The sequence below is a fragment of the Betta splendens genome, chromosome 5 (genome assembly GCF_900634795.4).
Source record: "Betta splendens chromosome 5, fBetSpl5.4, whole genome shotgun sequence".
NCBI lineage: Eukaryota > Metazoa > Chordata > Actinopteri > Anabantiformes > Osphronemidae > Betta > Betta splendens.
The window spans coordinates 3,337,255-3,357,692 of record NC_040885.2 but is presented as its reverse complement, the minus strand read 5'-3'; the positions used below and the strand labels follow the sequence as shown (position 1 = coordinate 3,357,692).

Genomic DNA, 20,438 nt, shown 5'->3' with positions numbered 1-20,438 from the left:
CAGGAAATTTGGCGAGCCAGCCAGGAGAAAGTGGAGTATTATTGAGTGGTAAGAGTAAACATTGATAGAATGGATATAGTGAAAGATGAAGGGATAAATGTCCCTAACTGTGTCCTTGTTAGTGGGTTGAGTCACACAGAAGTAGATGGGGAACTTGAGAGACACTTACAACACTATGGTTCTATTAACAGGGTGCTAGTGATTGATGATGCGAAGTCAGAGCACCATCTCTGCTCCATTGTAGAATTTGCCCATAGTTCTGCAATGCACGCACTTAGACCCATATTACCAATGGAATACCAAAGCTCAAGTAATGCAAACATCACCTTCCAGGTGCGATCCTTAGATAGTGTTTACACTAGTACTGCTAGCAGCAGTGCCACCCAAGGATATCTCAGGGAACTGCAAGCCATTGCTGATGAGAGTGGGAGGTCGTTCGAAAGTGTGCTGCAAGAGGAACTGAAGAAAATAAATACCGGTAAAGGTGTGAACCCCCCTGTTAGTGCTGCACCAGTTCAGGCCTTTAAAATAAGCTGCTGTGATGCTGGCCAGGAGGTCAAAGACATTGATGTGACATCTCAGGTTATGCCACAGCCTTCTCTCCTCCTTGGTCCTGTCTCACCTGAGATTGTCAGGAAGCTGCCCACTGTTTTCCCCCCGTCTCCTTTACCCAGGTATGGTCCGCATGCAATAATTGACAGTGTCCAAGCAGCGTCAACACCAGCTTTGCAACGGTTTGAGGCCGTTACCAGGAGTCCACAAGCAGCACCCTTACCTAGCGGTATAACGAGACAGTCACAGCCTACTGTGTTGGCAACAGTGCCATCACCCAGCATGCTAACTGCTAACCTAAATACTAACCACCAAGGGTCCTTGTCAAACAAAGCCAGTGATGACGATGCCACACGTCCACTGCTCATCTTGAATGATGTGAATCCCCCTGCAGTGCAGCGGGTCGTTGTTGAACATGTCGTACGAGCCAATGAAACTATGTCTCCTATGCACTCCTCATTTCGCCTTAGACCTTTTTCCGGGAGGATCCCTCGTCCAAATAATGAACTTGACTATGACACCTGAAAAGCGAATGTAGAACTATTCTTGACAGACCCTTCCATATCCAACCTGCTCAGAACTCGTAAGATCTTAGACAGCTTATTGCCTCCAGCTACTGATCTTATTAAACATGTTAGCCCTCAGGCTATGCCATCAGTATATCTTCAGCTACTAGATTCAGTCTATGGTTCCGTTGAGGATGGAGATGAGCTTTTGGCCAAGTTCATGGGAACTCTGCAGAACAATGACGAGAAGCCTTCTGATTATCTGAACCGCTTGCAAGTTGCTCTGTGTGCTGTGGTCAGACGAGGCGGTATCTCAGAGGGTGAGCAAAGCCGTTATCTTTTGAAACAATTCTGTCGAGGATGCTGGAATGATGGACTGATAGCTGACCTTCAACTGGAGCAGAGGTCTAGGGCACCACCCTCTTTTGCTGAACTGGTGCTGCTAATCAGGACAGAGGAAGACAAGCAGGCGAGTAAACATGATCGTATGAAGAGACACTTGGGACTGCACAGGCAAGGTTCGTCTGCTGTAAAGCTGAGAGCTGCATCGCAGCAGTTAACTGCATGCAATTGTGCTACGCCAGAGAAAGTTAGTGAGACAGAATCTCTGAAAAAGCAGCTTAACGAAGTACAGGCGCAAGTTGCTGCCATGCAGACTGCATCAACATGTAAGGCCAAAGTTAATTGTCCTGATGCAACTGAAATAAACGCAATAAAAAGACATGTTGTTGACATCCAAGAGCAGGTTGCTGACATGAGGAAAGCAACACGGGGAACAAAAAAAGACCACCTAGAAGCTACAGAAATTGAGACATTAAAACATCAGCTTGCCATCCTTCAAGCCCAGGTGACCCCATCTCCCGCTCAGAGGCGTCAGGTACAATCACCTGCAGGTTCAAAAGGGTTCTCTGTGACAGCTCGACACCAGTCACCCAACAGAAGAGTAAGCAGCTCAGGGTCAGCAGCAAACAGTAGACCCCGCCCATGGTATTGCTTCCACTGTGGCGAAGACGCTCACTTGGCAGTTAACTGTGGTAGCGAACCAAATCCTCTTCTGGTTGAAGAAAAAAGACGGCTACTCAGAGAGAAGCAATGGCAATGGGATCAGGAGAATGGCAACACTAGCAACCGGCAGTTAAACTGCTAGAAACCCCTGTTGCAGGGCGAACAGGGGCTAAAAGACCAATCGAATGCCCGAGAAGACCAAGGCGAGTGACTAACCAGTATCATAATAGTGACACTCTTCCCACCATGCGGCCACCAAAGCTAGTTGGAACGAAATGCACTGCCCATGTCACTATCGAAGGCCATAAAGTTAACTGTCTACTAGACACTGGATCTCAGGTGACCACTATTCCACTGTCATTCTTCCAGGCTCACCTGCCTCATCATTCGTTGAAATCTTTGTGTAATCTTTTAGATGTAGAGCTGCATGTAGAAGGGGCCAATGGGGAGGCTGTGCCTTACCTTGGGTATGCGGAACTCAACCTGGTGTTTCCAGAGGAGTTTGTGGGCCAAGAGATTGAGATTCCTACGCTGGCGTTGGTTGTCCCTGACGTGAGCAGTGTACCACAAATTCTTATTGGCACCAACTCGTTAGATGTACTTTTTTCCAACTTTATTGAAAGACATGATTGTCACCCACAGTCGATCCTTCCTCACTACAAAGTAGTTCTGAAGGTTCTGGCAGTACGACGAAAACAGGCGAGTACTGGAGCCCTTGGACTGATTACAGCACAAAGCCGAACTCCTGAAGTGGTGCCTGCTGGTAGTACAGTGGCCGTGGAAGGGCAGGTTCACATGAGTGATGCTCAAAGGGAGAAGTGGGTGGTTGTGGAGGTCGCATCTGTGTCATCCCTTCCTGGTGGGCTGTTAGTTGCTAGCTCCTTGTGTACCTTACCTGACAAACACCCTTGCTTAATGTCAATCCTGCTGAGGAATGGAACTCAACATGATATCATCATCCCTCCGAGGACAGTGTTAGCTGAGATTCATGCCGTCCAACAGGTGATGGATAAAGGACCATCTGCTGATTCGACAGCTTCTAAACCAGGAAGTATGGAGTTTGACTTTGGGGATTCTCCTTTGCCACATGAGTGGAAGGAACGAATCACAAAACTGCTCAATAGCATGACTGAGGTCTTTTCCCAGCATGATATGGACTTTGGTCATACCAGCAAATTAAAACATCACATCAAGCTGAGTGACAGTACTCCTTTCAAGCAGAGAGCCAGACCCATCCACCCACATGATGTAGACGCAGTTAAGAAGCATCTTCAAGAGTTGCTAGATTCTGGTGTTATACGCGAGTCAGAGTCCCCCTTTGCATCTCCCATAGTTGTAGTGCGGAAGAAGAACGGTTCGGTGAGGTTGTGCATCGACTTCAGGAAACTCAACTCGCAGACCATAAAGGATGCTTATGCTCTACCAAACTTGGAAGAAGTATTCTCCCTTTTGGCTGGTTCTAAATGGTTTTCAGTCCTTGATTTAAAATCAGGCTATTACCAAGTTGAAATGGAGGAGGCCGATAAACAGAAAACTGCCTTTGTGTGCCCACTTGGTTTCTGGGAGTTTAACAGAATGCCACAGGGGGTTACCAACGCTCCCAGTACATTCCAGCGTTTGATGGAGAGATGTATGGGAGGTCTCAACCGCAAGGAAGCGCTGGTCTTCATCGATGACCTCATAGTCTTCTCAGACACCTTGGAGCAGCACGAGTCAAGACTACTACAGGTCCTTAACAAACTGAAAGAGTACGGGTTAAAACTTTCACCTGAAAAATGCAAATTCTTTCAAACATCTGTTAAATACCTTGGGCATGTTGTCTCCCAGCACGGAGTCGAGACGGATCCACAGAAGATTGAAGCCTTAAAGACCTGGCCAGTACCCAAGAACCTCAAAGAACTACGTTCATTCCTGGGTTTTTCTGGATACTATAGGCGGTTTGTGAGGGACTATTCCAAGGTTATAAAACCTCTAAATGATCTCACAGCCGGCTATCCACCACTCAGGAAATGCAGTCGAGGAAAAGACAAACCTTACCGGTACTTCCAACCGAAAGAATCCTTCGGAAAAAGGTGGACTGCCGAATGTCAAAAAGCATTTGATGACATCATAGACAAGCTCACGACAGCACCTGTGTTGGGATTCGCAGACCCTAAACTCCCATACGTCCTTCACACTGATGCAAGCACAACGGGGCTGGGTGCAGCTTTGTATCAGGAACAAGATGGACAGACGAGGGCTATTGCCTTTGCAAGCCGTGGATTGACAAAGAGTGAGGCGAAATACCCTGCTCATAAATTGGAGTTCCTTGCTTTGAAGTGGGCTGTCACTACTAAGTTTAGTGATTACTTGTATGGCACTGACTTCACTGTTGTTACTGACAGTAATCCCTTAACTTACATCCTGACCTCTGCAAAGTTAGATGCAACAAGCTACAGGTGGTTGTCAGCTCTATCAACATACAGCTTTAAGCACCAGTATAGAGCAGGAACTCAGAATCAAGATGCAGATGGACTTTCACGTCGGCCACATGGAGAACTTCAGGATGATGCTGTATCAAGAAAAGAGCGTGAAAGGATTAAACAGTTCACTCTGCATTACCTGAAGGAACCGGAGAGTACAGATGTTGTCCTTCCGGATGCAGTAAAAGCGATATGTGAAAGGCATGATGTCAAATCGTCCCCTAAAGACTTCGGGTATCCATTAGTTACGCTTGTTGAGTCACTTGCCGTCCATTCTGATGTTCTGCCAAGTGCGTTTCAGGAGGAAGATGATCATGGGCTCCCTGTCATCGGTCATTGGACTGAAGAGGAGATAAAAGCAAAGCAAAGAGCTGACCCTGATCTCAGAGTGCTCATTGAGCACAAGGAGTCTGGAGATGTGCCCTCTCCTTCCCTGAGACGGGAGCTTCCAGACTTTGTTCTGTGGCTTAGAGAATGGAAGTGTCTGGAGCTGAGGAGTGGGGTGTTATACAGATCGCGACAAGAACATGGACAGGTGTCACATCAGCTAGTACTACCCGTTGAACTAAGAGCCGCAGCCCTGAAAAGCCTTCATGATGATCTGGGTCATCTGGGCATTGAGCGGACGCTTGACCTTGCGAGGTCAAGGTTCTATTGGCCTAGAATGTCCGCGTGTGTGGACCGTAAGGTCAAGGAGTGTGAACGATGTGTGCGTCGTAAGACCCCAGTTGAGAGGGCAGCTCCCTTGTGTAACATCCAGACCAGCAGACCGTTGGAGCTGGTCTGTATGGATTTTCTATCGGTGGAGCCTGATCAAAGCCACACAAAGGATATTTTGGTACTGACAGACCATTTCACTAAGTACGCCGTTGCAATTCCAACTCGAAACCAGAAGGCGCAGACTGTGGCAAAGTGCTTATGGGAGAACTTCCTAGTACACTATGGCTTTCCAGAAAAACTACTTAGCGACCAGGGTCCAGACTTCGAATCTCGCACCATAAAAGAACTGTGTTCCATTGCTGGCATTCAGAAGGCCAGGACTACCCCCTACCACCCTCGGGGAAATCCGGTGGAGAGATTTAACAGGACCCTCCTCCAGATGCTGGGTACTCTGGAAAACAAGGACAAGTCGCATTGGAGGGAGTTTGTCAAGCCGTTGGTGCACGCTTATAACTGCACTCGGAATGATGTAACTGGGTTCAGTCCCTATGAGCTGATGTTCGGCAGACAGCCTCGATTGCCAGTCGATTTGGCATTTGGTCTGCCTGTGAACAAAGAACCCAAGTCACATTCCCAGTATGTCCATGACTTGAGAGTCCGCCTTGAGGAAAGCTATCGAATCGCCACGGAGAGTGCCTCCAAGATAGCTGAGCGTAACAAGCAACGCTTTGACAGGAGAGTTGTTGAGTCCACTCTGGAAGCAGGTGATCGTGTCCTTGTGAGGAACGTTCGAATAAGAGGAAAACACAAATTGGCTGATAAATGGGAATCGGACGTCCACATTGTGGTCAAGCGTGCTGGTGACCTACCTGTGTATACTGTCAGACCGGAGGGCAGAGATGGACCACTTCGCACGTTGCACCGTGATCTTTTGCTGCCGTGCGGGTTCTTACCTGTGGCTGAATCTCTACCATCGCCGAAGCAGACCGTCAGCAGGCCCAGAACAAGGAGACAATCCAGAATGGGAGTCACAGACGAGTTTGGAGCAGCAGATGATAATTCAGAGTCTGAAGACAATGATTATCATCACTACTTACCTGGACAGATGTTGCACACCGACTATGAACTTAAAACACGACTCTTGACCTGGCCAGAGGCAGTACCTTTTAGAGAGAGGCATGTGAGAGGAACCAAGCAACCAACAATGTCCGCAGATGGTGTACTTCCCGTTCCTGTTGACTTGGAAGGAAAGGCGGGGACATTAAATGTGGAGGGACAGAAGGCAGAGAAAAGACATGAACCAGTGGAAATCCTTCCATCCCAGTCGGAGGAACTTCCTGCCTGTACAGATGAAACGACACGTGAGCCAAGCTCTGGCGGGCCTAGTTGCTCTGGGTGGAAAGAGAACTCGGCAGTTGCTAACACAGAGGATGAGGTCATCTCAGAGCACAGAGGAATTAATTTTCCTAATGTGAGAAGAGTTTCATTTGAACATTCTCAGAATGCTCCTGATGTTTCAAGACAAGAAGGTGAGACTTTACCTGTCCAACTGAGCAAATCGGAATCTTCCTCAACACCGAAAATTTCTCAGTCATGCAGTGACCGCAGCCAGAATGAAGAATACCTTGTCGATGAACCCTTTGAGGAGGTATCAATGGACAGGACCAGTGAGAGGCTAGCACGCAAGGCATCTGAGGGAGGAATGGCCTCTCCAGTTATTGTGGGAGAGGGTGAGCGTGACACTAATCCCAGGCGTTCACAAAGGCATAGAAACCAACCTGACAGACTACGGTACGGCCAACTAGGGAATCCCTTACTGCCTATAGTCCAGTCACTTTTTCAAGGCCTCAACCTTGCTCTTGCAGATGCGCTCCAGAGCCCTAGTTATGCAGACGTTTCCCATGTACTCTCTAGACCACCTCACGGTCATATTGGTGTGATGGGACATACACACCATTAGGAGGGGAGGGTGTAACCCAGGTTACCAGGGTTGAATAGCGGTCCAGCTTATCAATTGATTAGTGAAGGGAATAAATGGATCAATATGGTTAATTGGAAAAAAAAGAAAAGAACCCTGTAGAGAAAAAAAAGTAATAAATTGTATTTGTGAATAATTCAACATGTATGCACAAACATGTAGGTGTATGTAAACAAACGTACAAAAGTTATCACGTCTTTAAAAAAGAAAAAAAAACGTTTTGGCCACTTTGAATAAGTTTTCAGCAAGCCCACTTGAAACGGGAATACGAGGGGTTCATGAGATGCGGTGTGAGCGATCGGACGTTGTCACGTGATACGGGTCATTCTGCCAAGCCAAAGTCAAGGTGGCTACACACTAACTTTTGCTGTAGACTGTTAGTTCTACGTGTAAGAGAGACAATTAATTTGATTTATTGTGGTCATAATCAGCGTGGGACCTAGTCTCTTCGGCTGTGAAGTCGCTGGCGGACAGAGCGTCGTGCCAAAGATACAACGGAGAAAGTTATGATCATTAGCCGCTATGGCGCTAGCTTGGACTGGCAGCCGCATGGGTTTTGCTAGCGCTAGCTTGACACGATGTATTTCTGAACTCCCGTGTTCCTGTTTCATCTGAAAGCGACACCTGGATTGCTGAGGGCCTTGTGATGTGCAGTTGTGCCGAAGCGTGTGTGTGTGTTGTGTGATGCTTGAACCTCTGGTGAGTAAAATGCTGTTACTAATAATAACGAAGGGTGGAATGTGCGGATGTTACTTATGATTTGGAATAGGGAGCTAAAGATGCTAAATTCATGGGCGTTACGAGTATGTATGTGTGTGTATGTATATATGAAAAGGAAGACCGTTTATATTAAGATGGTTAAATACGTTTTCTTCTCTTTGTTTTATTTTAGTGATAGAATGTGGCAAGTGTATAGCCGTTTAACCATTTTGTCAAATGTAAATATTGAGGGACATGTTCAGTCTGATTTATAAATAACTAGAATGGTTATAATTGTTATGTGGACATTATTGTAACCCTCTGTTGGCCTAATTAGGCTGGGTCTTTTTCTTTCCCTTGTTTGGATCTCCTTACTCTGAGGATCAAGTAAAGATCTCGTCTGCCGGGATTCCTCTTGGTCCTGAAGATAAAGAGGAACTCCAGTGGTCGTGGCGAGCCATCCAAAACCACCAATTGTGACTTGGAGTAGGATGTTTCTGTGTTACTGGTAGAAAAATGTCTCATACTGCCGTTAATGTGTCATTGATGTGGTTTTAATACAGTGCATAAAAAATTGCATCTGCGTGCCAGAGTTTTACTCTTCCTCTCAATGCACGTTGCTGATACCCCTTTCTCCTAGAGCGAACTCAGACTTCTGACTCACTGGTCCACATGATAATTGGCATATCAAGAAACCGATACCTGTATCACTCAGTTATTATCCTGGACAGTAAGCGCTGAGGTGGGTTACACTAGCCTACAGCTTAAAGAAGGTAACAGAAATAAACCGCCAATCAACCTCAACCACTAAACTAGATACAAATACAAGATTAAACATGAATAACTCCCATTAAGCAAATCCCCAACATAAGCCTAATAATGAAATCATAAGCGGCAGATTCCCCCTCCAGGCACGCGCAGTTGGCCTCCTCCGCTTCCTGGTCATGGTATTTAAGCCCTGCTTAGGTGGCGCCCGCTCTTTCCACCTGGAGGAGGAATCCCCAGAACACAGAAAGGTAACACATTAAACTCACTGTGGCGGGGTGACCGGCACATTTACACAGATTAAGTTGAAAGATAATAGACGCTTTTGAAGTTAAAATGACGTTTTTACGCCAAAGTATGACGATGATAGACACTGATGAAAAGAGGGAAGTTGACAAAAAGTCAAAAACGATGATTCCCATAGACGACCATTATAAAAAAAACATGAAAAGAGTATTGAGAATAACATTAAAAGTTTAAAAGGTGAAAACATAAAAAGTAGTAGCCCACATCTCTTAAAGATGACACACATTCAGAAAGTTAAACGATGATTCTACGATGAAGTGTTAAAAAGTAGATAGCAATCGAAAAAAGGGCGGAATAAGTAGAAGTAGCGGAATAATGAAGACCGAAGATAACAATAGTGTGAGAGCTGTTCACCTCAATGTATGAACTCAAAAATGACATCACCTTTTGTAATACTACCACACTGAAACGTAGCGTCCAACTCACAGACAGGCCCATAAAGCTGCTTGGTTTTTACTCACCAGTCTCTGGACCACCGGGGTCTTTTCTTTTATTTGTTTGCTTCCGCTCTGAACTTTTGTTTGGTTACTTTTGCTTTTGTCGCGATGCTGGATGAACAATGCAACTGTGCAAACAAACCGAGCAGAACATCGAACCAATCAGCAGAGCTGCTAATGTGATTGACAGAGGGGAGGAGCCAACCAGCAACGATTGAAAACAGTTTCCTTTGACGTGCGCTTTAATCAAAACACATCAAAACATGACAAACAGCAGTGTCAAAACTATTGTATATTGGCTCCACGATATCGTAGATCATTCAGACCCCAAACTATCAAATAAATACGATAAATATTGTATTTCTGGCAGAACTGGAGCCAAAATTCCTGCAGCACCGATTGGGAAAGCAATGTAGCGCCATCATCTGAAGTCAATGATCGCCAAGAGACTGGCTCACAGAACCCCTTAATGGAACCCAGGTTTACTAACAGTGCAGCAGAATTGCTGAGGTCAAACAAGTATACTGTTAATTGCATGCAAGTACAATGATGGTGAACTAATTACACTGTAGATGATTTCTTGCTGATACATCTTTACAGTAGGTAATCAACCATGAAAGACTGACACTCTTGGCAGTGAACACACTTTAATGACTGGGAATTCATATACAGGCCAGTGAAGATATCACATATAGTAATATGTGACAGCAGATTAAGCATCTGTTACTGCATAGCAGAATAACACAACTAAAGAACCTTCAATCAGCATTGCAGCCGTATCCTTCACAGCTGTAAACCAGGCCATAGTCACATGACCGAACATAACGCTGAGCTCTGAATTGTTGGTTGTATTAGACTTTTTGGGATGTTTTTTTCCTCCACACTTCATTCTATTCTAGGATGTAAATGGTGACACCAATACAAAGTGACTGTCATGTTGAAAAGACTTGTGTGAAGAATGACAATAACAAAAGATGATGTGAACAGATCCTGGTTCTAGTTTTGTTTTCTATTTCTGACTTGAAATGAGGCTTCTCCACAGATATCAGTCAAGGCATCAGTTGCACATCCTTTCTAGTGTCCCGCAATAACAAATCAATACACTGATCTTTATCTAACTCCAATCAATGTGTTGTTCCAGCCTACACTAAATGTAAAATCAGTGAGTATTGTAGACTCTAGCTCGACATGGTAGTTTGAGTTCTGCACGTGTATGCACTCTCCATCCACCCAAACCTGTTTCTAGAACCTTGGCTAGCATTAATACAAACAACTAGCTGTAGTTCAGCTTTGAGATTTTGAGAGTGATCATTTCTTGCCCAAACTGGATGCAGTTGAGTTTAACATGAACTCTTTACTATATAGTAATATATTAATTAGGGTACACATACGGCTTTACTGGATGTTCAGGCTATAGTCATTGTAATATAGTCATAGAATCAATTTATGTCTATACAATATCTAGTGTACCAATAGGGTTAGATTGTGCATTGGCCCTCCACGGAGCACAGTGAGCAGTGCAGATGATAAGTATAACTTGTCGGTCCGAGGCCGAAGCACTGGTCCACACACAGCTTCTTCCCCCTTGAACCTGTGAGGAAGTCTCTGCAGGCTGCCTGTCAGCTGTCCCTTGGTGCTTGGAGAGGGCTCATGGTCTCTTTAATTCCCAGCCAATCTTCTGTCCATCACACCACTTTATCCCTACTTTAGAGCTCAGGTCAGGTCTACACACTGTCACTTTTCTGACATATCACTCAGGCTACACTTTGACAGTGCCAAAAAATATTGTCAAAGTCCTGTCCACCTCCAACTTACTTTCAGTATGAACAACAAATCAAATCTCCAAACTCTGTATAGGAACAGAGCCTCCTGCCTGCCCCTCCACACCGATCCACAGCATATTTGATTTTTTCCTTTGCAGATGAGAATGAAAGCATACGTAGGGTAAAAACAGCTCTTGGTTTAGCTCATGACAGCTCACACTGGGAAGGTGACCCAAGCACTTTTTGTGATTGTCCCACACATCATGTAGATAATATTGAGTGGAGATGGATTTAAAGTGGTACAACACACACAGCCCACCAAAGGGATGGCTCAAACATTGCCATTTTCAGTGGATTTCAATGAATAAGGATTAACTACAAGCTGCATCGTCAAGCTCTGGTTATTCCAGTTAATTTACATATTTAAGGATTTTTCACAGCCTTTTTCACAGCCAGAACAGATGGCTTAAAGTCAGAGGAGATTGTGCAGCAGTATGAGTCATGTAGGAGTGTATTGATATAAGTTGATGGAATTTTACACATGTATACACCTTATATAACAACTTCAGTTCAACTGAGTAACATGACACATTAGAGATGTTTAGATTTATACGCAAAATTTGTAATATGTCTGAAAGTATTTTTCTTTAAAAATATACATACGTATATTCACTATGTTGGACAGGAAATCAAATTCTTTGAGACAGCGATTATGATAGTAGAACACTTTAAATTCTGAGAATATTAATATGTTGGGGGACTTCACCTGTATAATCTGTTATTAACAGAATTATTATTAAGGTCCCACATGCTCAGACAAAGGAGGTACTGCGGCCTGCATGTAAAGTCATCATCCTGATAGTAGTGAGTGAGAACAAAGAGATTTCAAATCAAACCAGGCTGGGGACCCATACATGGCTCCCCCGCTGACATCCAACTACCGCTGACACAAGCGACAAACGGAGGAGAAACAAGGACGTCAGCCATCCTGATTGGACCCAACAATATGACAGGCGTGACCAAAAACACGGTTATAAAAGTCGCCGTGACCGAAGACTCGTCCCTTGTTCTCTCCGACTTCGTCTGGTCCCTTCTCTCCTCGCACACGAGACCACTGCAGATCTTTCTTCTCTCCGTCCACCTGGAGCTTCCCTCTGCACCGGCACGCCTGGAGCCTCCACCGCAGCCAGCAGCTGAACCAACGGAAACGTCGTCACAGAGAACGGGCCTGATTACCCATCTACTCCCAGCCACACGGCAGGAAACCGCCAGCGTAACCGCCTCACTGGCCGCCGCATCAGCTGATCACGACGCGATCACCGCGACGCACACCTGGACCGGACCAGACCGCAACAGCGCCAGCACGCACGCACGTAACGGCGGATCTCCCCACCAGGATTGCGCAGTGAGGCAGAGGCATTCTTAAGTCTGACCAGAGTAGAACTCTTAGGGGATCAGTAATTGTTCCATTGTTGTGTTGTTTTCTTTTCCTGAACACGCGATCTGATCACTGTGTATTTCCGCGATCACGTGACTGTAACGCTGTTATAGATCTACGTGAATCTATGAGGTGCACAGTGAAGCGTTGTAGCCTGTGATTTCGCTAGCTTAAGTGCTTTATTGTGGTACTGTGCGGTACTCTGTTTCTGCTGCAACCACGCCATGAGCACGTTTCAACCACTGCTCGCTTCCGCGATCACGTGACTATATCACCGAATATAGCCCCACGTGTTTCTGTGACCGCAAGCCATATTTCACGCTAGTCCCACTTCACACTCCTTTACACGCTTCTTTCCCTGTGAGCGCCAGACACGCGCGTTCCATTCAAAGGGCTCGCCGGCACACGCGCGCAGCTGTGCCACCTCACCACGCCCTAAAGGGGGCGCGCTCTCCCTCCTTCTTCTCTCTCTCTCTCACACACTCACACACATACACCTCTTATCTCAGGTAACGCACATACACATACAGTGCTTCCAGACGAACACACCATAAGATTAAGTTGTGATTTGCTGAGTTATTCAAGATAGTGTTGACAGTAGAGTTAATATTAATTGGTTAATAAAGCGTTCATAATTTAATTGGTCGTTGTCTGTGATTATTTGTATCTGGTTTTGCAGCATTGGTGAATTTAGTCGGCTATCGTACGGAGCTCATCCTTCAACTAACTTGAATACAATTGAGACTGTATTGGCTATTGCAAATTGGTTATTGGTCCCTGGTAACAGGGTGGTGCCCCGTAAATTAAGTAACTACTAATTCAATTAATAATTATTAAATCAATAATAGTTAAGTGTTTCACTTATTAAACTATAGGCTTTGTCATGTAGTTATATATATTTAAGCTAATAACCAAAATTAACTAAATTATAAACATAATTGGTATCTCCACTTAAGAGCTATAAATCCAATTATTATAACTTGTGCTCCTCGCATATCCTGAACATAATTGGTGCAAACCTGTGAGGTTAATTAAACTCAGCCCTTTCTGAGACTAGGTGGTGTTGCTAATTCATTTGGCACTACCACCACCCTTGCATTGCCCCAACACAGGTCGGGGACAAGGTGTGGCTCTCTATCTCGAACCTGCAGTTGAAGGGAGCTAAACGGAAGTTTTGGCCCAGGTTCATTGGACCTTTTGAGGTAACCAACATTTTCAACCCCACGGCGAGACTGCCAGCCCCCCCTCCCAGCGCATTCACCCTGTCTTCCATGTGTCCTGTTTGAAGCTGGTGGTGGACCGTGACATGGGTGTAAGTGGCAAGTCATATCATTTTCAACAGAATAGATGCATATTATGAGGGAGGATTAATGTAAATAATGGTCTGCCATGATAGGAGCATATGAGACAGTGAAAACATGCATTAACTGATGAGGCAGTGGCATCCTTAGAAAGAACCCGTCAAAAAAAGTTTGCTTTTCAGAAAACCTAATTGGGCAGCAAACACTGCTTCACTTGATACAAACCCAACAATGTTAGAAGAGCAACAACCTCAGTCACAAGCTGCCCATTCACATTAGTGACAAAGAAACAGGAATTGGTAGGGCAGCAGACTCGTAGAACTCCAAGACATTAGATATGTCTGGTCCCCTTAGGACTGATGTCCATAGCACAGCACTGTTCCAAATGCCGTAGCTGTTTTTGGTTGAGGCATAGGAACTAAGGCATTGTCATCAATGTCGGATCTGGCCCAGGGACATACAGTAGGAAGAGTTTGGAGTGTTAGCTGTTCCATGTACTAAAGCCATAGCAGTTTCGGCTGCATCAGAGACTGGAGCTAGAGAAGAAGTAGAACAAAGAAACAATGTGGGTGGGGTAGACTACAGTGTGAAGGCTATGTGAGATATTGGTAGTATGACTGAGGCCTCAGTTCTATATACAAGAAAAGTATGGAAAATGTATAGTGATTCCGGTGGGAGAGTCAGCAGACAAGATGTTGGAACCATTAGCTTTTGCAGCAACAACCATAGTCGTGGAGGCATTGTGCAAAGACAGCCTTTGAGGTTTTGAGACAATCTACTGAGAGTTAGTATACGTACAGAAGCCTGTACATATGACAATCTTGCCACAGACAAAGAAAAATTATCAACATATCTGCATCAAAGATGAAAGGAAAGTCAAGTGATGAGGTTTAATGTCGAAAGACAAGTTGAGAGGTAGGTTGGAAGAGAACATAACAGTCTTGCAAAGCGTCTGAATAGTGGCCAGATATACACATGTGTATACGTAATTGTCTGAGATCTAAAACAGATGCAAAGAGTAGGTTGTTTTGGTTCAAACTTTCTTAATAATAATGTATGGACACTGGTGGGGTTAAGAGAAAATGCTACTTTTATCTAGCGTTTCTACAGCTGAATCCCAGGAGAGAGTTCGTTGAAGAGGATAGTGATGTAATATTCACACTTTCTTTTAGGTATTTTTTTTTATAATAGCAGTTCTCAGACGACCCTGGGACTGAGACAACTGTCAGAACACCATCCTCATCACCTACATTAGCCTCTGCTGGCCCACAGCCTCAGCGGCGTCTGGGAGGGCTCTGAATTATGCTTTTCTTAGTAGTAAAAGTCTTTGTCAGATTAACACAATTTACTGCCTGCCTTCATCTGCTGAGAACACTTTCACAACTTGGCCAAATGAACATTCTCCCAAGCTGTTGTGCACTCACCTTCAATTCAAATGGGTCAAAGGTGCAATGGTGCCATTTCTGTAAATATGTGTGGATGCATCAGGTGCTGCTGCCAAGTCGGTGGAAAGGCACAACACAGCCCAAGTCCTCTCTACTGTGCTGTTCATCTGGAACTGGCTGCGATAGAATCAGAAAATTTACCCCTCTGACACATGAACCCGAATAAAAATAAAACTAGCAAGCTGTAAAAACCTAATACATCTTTCTTCCAGATCTACAATACTTTCTGTGCAGTATGTGACATTTTCACTCATTTCCTATTTTACTTTTCATTTAGACATGATAAGTCAGCCAGCTACAAACAAAACAAGAAAGGCTTTTCCTTTAATTAAAAAATACAATTTGTTGCATCTGGACAAACTGACTCTGCCAGAGGTCCATTCCCATCAAAGGAATCAAAGAAAGGTTACAATGAATGCCCTCTTAAAACTGCTCATGATCCTCTTACCTCCCACACGATGACAAGTTCTCCTTGAGCTCCTCTGTCGCCAGTCACATTAAGTGGTGCAACCTTGGGAACTAAACAGGCACAAAAAAAGTTAATCATCCTTTGGTTGGAGCTGTCATGTTTAAAGCGGGCGCAGAGGATTGGAAAGCAAATGGCTTTGAAGGAGACGATCCCAGCTACACTTCAGAGCTTCTTATTTACACCATACAAGTGAATCACGCAGCAGAGGACTCTGGCTGTTGTTGACAGAGGTGTTACCATCAGTGTACAATATTAGCCCTGTTTGTGAGGCACAACAGGAAACATGTTCCCTTGTGATTTAGCCAGCGGGGTGGAATTAGTGAGCTAACCAGCTCAAAATAGACTTTCATGTCACTGGCTCTTCGCGTGTGCAGATCATCCACATTTTCTATTGCTGCAAACAAGTTCTGGATTGATATCAAGTTCAGTAGAAACAATTTTAGTGATTGCACTTTTATTCATACACGTGACTTCATAATAAAGTATTAGCCTAAAACTGAAAAACAGACCTGAAATAATTGACATAATGGTAAATGATCATAGAAACCAAACAAATCAACCAGTTAAACTATGTTTTCCAAGTGGGACTGATAAATGTATTATAAAAAGAAATTTAAGAGGTTACCTGCTGCTGGGGTTCAGGTCTGTTTTTTGATGGCATCGTGGGTTCTCCTACACCATCGCTGATGTGTGCCACCAGCCTGAATTCATAATCCACGCAGGGGTTTAACTCTTTCTCTGTTGCATCCATCGTCTGTCCGGGCACAGAAAAAGAATTAAAGTAAGTGAATGAAATCTGTTTCAGTTTCTTGTATGCTATTGTAATGTAGAATTTCAATTTAGTAATGTCGCTCATCACCAGACCCTCCAGGGCAGCAGGCGGTCCTAAACCTATCAAGACGATAGGGTGGACACTTAGCCCCACTTTAAAACAACAGCAGGCAAAACAAATAAATCTACTGCAGCTTAGCTACTTCATAGACTGAGACTCATCCAGATTTGACTGTGGAAATAATGACTGCTGGGAGAGTAATTCTAATTAATGCACTAAATAGAGCAGGATGTACTGAGATAATACTGTGTGTTGTTTTAGTTTAAGTGCAATATACAGAGGCAGCCGGTAAAAGTGTCTACCCCCACCGTGTTTGGGTTTCAAATCTGCCGCATCAGGAGTACTGCAGGAGGAGTGTGTTACGTCCTTCTGGCCTGTAGGTGGCGATTGACTCCCACTTTTGGTCCTAAAACATCGTAGTTGCTTACGTCATATAGCCTCTTGTAGAACACCCAATGATCAGGTCTTGGGTGGCCTTGTGGTTAACGTGCATGGCCACAACGTTTTCTTTTGTCCGGGGTTCGAGTCTGAGTGGAAGCAGTTTTTTTATTTTAATTATTGGAAAAACAGCGTCATCATCATCATCATCATCATGTGATCATGAGATGACAACGTTGTATTACTTAGAGCATGGATCGCCAAGACCATGAACCGCTGGTCGCGTTATAGTATGAAGTTATGAACGTAAGTAAACTATGGCAAATTATGGCAGTTTAAAACCGAAAATAAGAAGCTGAACGGTGCGCCCTCCCGCGTGCAGCGTTCGATTTATGGCAGACAAGCTACTGTAACCCTGATTTCTCGCTGTTGGTACGGGCAATTTTCTTTACGTGGAATGCTTCTTTAATGCATCACATGGCAAGACAGTACGGCACATGTACACTTTTTTCTTTACGCCGCTCTTACCCAACGCGCATCACCTTTTTCCTGTCCCCCGTCAACAAGGACAGGTAGGAACTAATGTTGATGACAAATAAAATCACAGTAGCTGAAAATGTCACGTTTCCCAAACATAAAATAAAAAAAAATAAAAAGGAATACTAACTAAGGTTACACTACTACAATTTAAAAAAGTGAATAAGGATGATCTAGACCAGAGGTCTGCCACCGGTAACACCCACGTTTTAAATGAAAAAAAACAAACACTGGGAGCCGCGGAGGGCGGCAATATTATATTATTTGAGAACATTCAACATTTGTTTTTTATCCAAAGAAGACATAAAAGTCGGGGCTCAAAGATCTATTCGATGATAAAACATTGTCAAGGCATTGACAAGGACAGCTAACTCGCTTTTCCCTGCTTCAAACAGCTGTTTTAACTGAGAGCAACCCGTGCGGCATCACCAGTCAATCTGTAAACGTATTTATTTTTTTGTAAATAAAAATAATGTTTGCCCTGTTCAAACCTGCATGGGGAATAAAAAAGATTCTGATTCTGAAAGTGGCTGAGCAACTTCGTAGGAACTCATTTCATATGGTACAGGTGAAACGGAGACTGACAACCCATCGCAGCCGAGGCTGTAGCAGCAGAGAAACGCAGATCTTTGTCCTGCGTGTTGATGCGTGTTTCCCCTTCCCCCAGTGTCCCTGCTCTGGGACGTGATGGCCACGCCCACTTTCATTCAACAGACGGACATGAAAGAGGAAATTACGAAATAAACAGCTGGTTAACTTCGTAGGAACACGGCTGTAGCTCTGCAATGACTTTATGTGGTACAGGTGAAAGGAGTAATAACGAAATGAACAGCTGGTTAACTTCGTAGGAACACCTTGTAGTGGGAACTGGTATATTTAGAAAACCCAGTAGTACTAGTGTTAAGGTGTGTGAACTGGGGAGGAGACGGCAGCAGTGACTGAAGAGCGACTGAATAGAGTTGATGTCTTCCCCGCTGACAGGCGCATTCATTTGATAATGCACGACCTTGGCTGACAGTTCAGTTGAAAACCACACTGAATCTTTATTAAACCGTCCCTGAATAACATCTATGAACTGCAGTTTCTTCCTTGATTATCCATAATTATTATGAAAGAAGCGCAAATCTTCGCCAGTCCAAATTGTGCAATTAATACTGTGTTTACAATAAAGGTAATAAATAATAATAATAGTATTTTCATTTTAAAATGCACTGCATATTTTAGACGAATGTCCAAGTGCTACAAATAACTTAGACCAGAAAGCTACGATAAATACATACGTTTATTTTTGCAGAGTAAACGTATGTAGAACAAACTACTTGCTGCACTAATGAGTCTTAGACCTGCAGCTGATCACGCCGCCCGATGCTGCCAGTCTCCCACGGAGCTTTGTCCTGAAGCTGAAGTATTTCTCACCTGCTGATCGAGTAGCAGCAACACATTAGCATATCTATGCGCCTCTACGGCGGAGGGGAGGGATGAGAAGTTTGCCTTTGCGACTGTGAGCAAACATGAGACAAGCAAAAGCTTGGTCAAAGTCAGATCCAAGTCATCTGAGTACGAAACACATCACATATCATTCAATCTCGTGTTTCATTCGAGCGGCAGTCTGGAGCTCTGTGCTACGACTGCTGCCCCGCGGCCCATCCACGGATGAGCTTCCATTAAAAATTAAAAGCAGAGGTTTTTTGTTTTTCGTTTTTCTCTAAACGAAAAAACAGCTTTAAATTCAAGTCTGTGTGTTTTTGTTAAAAAATATTTTTGTTCGGTTTATTGGTTTGTAATGCGGTGCTTTTATTCGGGATAGATGGACGGATGGGAAATCAAAGTTTTGAAACATACACGGGCTGAATAAGTCACATCAGCCACTCATTCAGTTACAATGACACGCACAGTCAAAACAAATTCTCGCTACATTTAGTGCGCCACTGCCCCGTTCCTCTCGTAGCCTGCATTTGCACATCCATACATTTGTGTATTGGTCACTCTCTGTCTGGACACATGACTCCGAAACACGTCACGTGCTTGTGTAAGAGTTTGATGTCTCCACCAAATTATAAGCAGAGGTAACGATAGAACGACTTTTTGTTTTCCGTTTGTCTCTAAACAATAAAAACATATTACCTCCAATTCCGTGTCTTTTTGTAAAAAACAAATATTTTTGCCTGTTTTATTGGTTTGTAAGGCGGTACTTTGATTAAAATCTGTTTGCAGCTCAACGAAAGAGAAACAAAAACGCCGGTGAAAGTGGCTGGATGGACGGATGGGAAATGAAAATGTTGAAACGTACACGGGTCGAATAAGTGATCTCAGCCACTCAGTTACAATGACACGCACAGTCAAAACAAGTCAAACTGCAGTTCTGCAGACACAGAGTAAACACGTAGGAACAAACATGTTGCTGTAATGCGTCCCTGTAGATCTGCTGATTTCTGGCGTCCTGTCAAAATTACGATCGACAACTGCTGTAAAACAAATTCCTATGATTATTACGGTTATTTACGTAAAATCTACGACTATTGGAAAACATTCATTAACAAGTCGTGGAAGTTTAAAACCTAAATAAGCGGCTGTAGTCGCAGATGGACTGCGCTCTACGTCTTTACTTGCGCATTCAAATTATATTAATTAAACCGCGACGCATAATTATGGTATTATGTGAAGCCAATATGTTGTAGCAGATGTTAGAGCGGTGGGTGTGTACATATTTTTAAGAGACGCCTTCTATTTAAAGACAGGAATAAGCTGAGGAGAATAAAAACAAGAACGTATTGCTGCTGTGGCGCTGCCTGTTTTAAACCACACAGAACAATTATAACTTTGCAGTGAACAGAAAATAACTAAGCCATCAACAAGTTGTTGCCCTTCATACTCCCCATGTTTTAGCACACAACAGATACTTAAT

At 44.1% G+C, this 20,438-nt stretch overlaps 1 protein-coding gene across 3 annotated transcripts in view; it reads left to right on the top strand.

Annotated features, from left to right (window-relative positions):
- The window catches only part of LOC129604081 (protein NYNRIN-like), a 448,396-nt gene that overhangs the window by 250,892 nt on the left and 177,066 nt on the right, over positions 1-20,438 (top strand). The gene's annotated exons all lie outside the window — the stretch shown is intronic.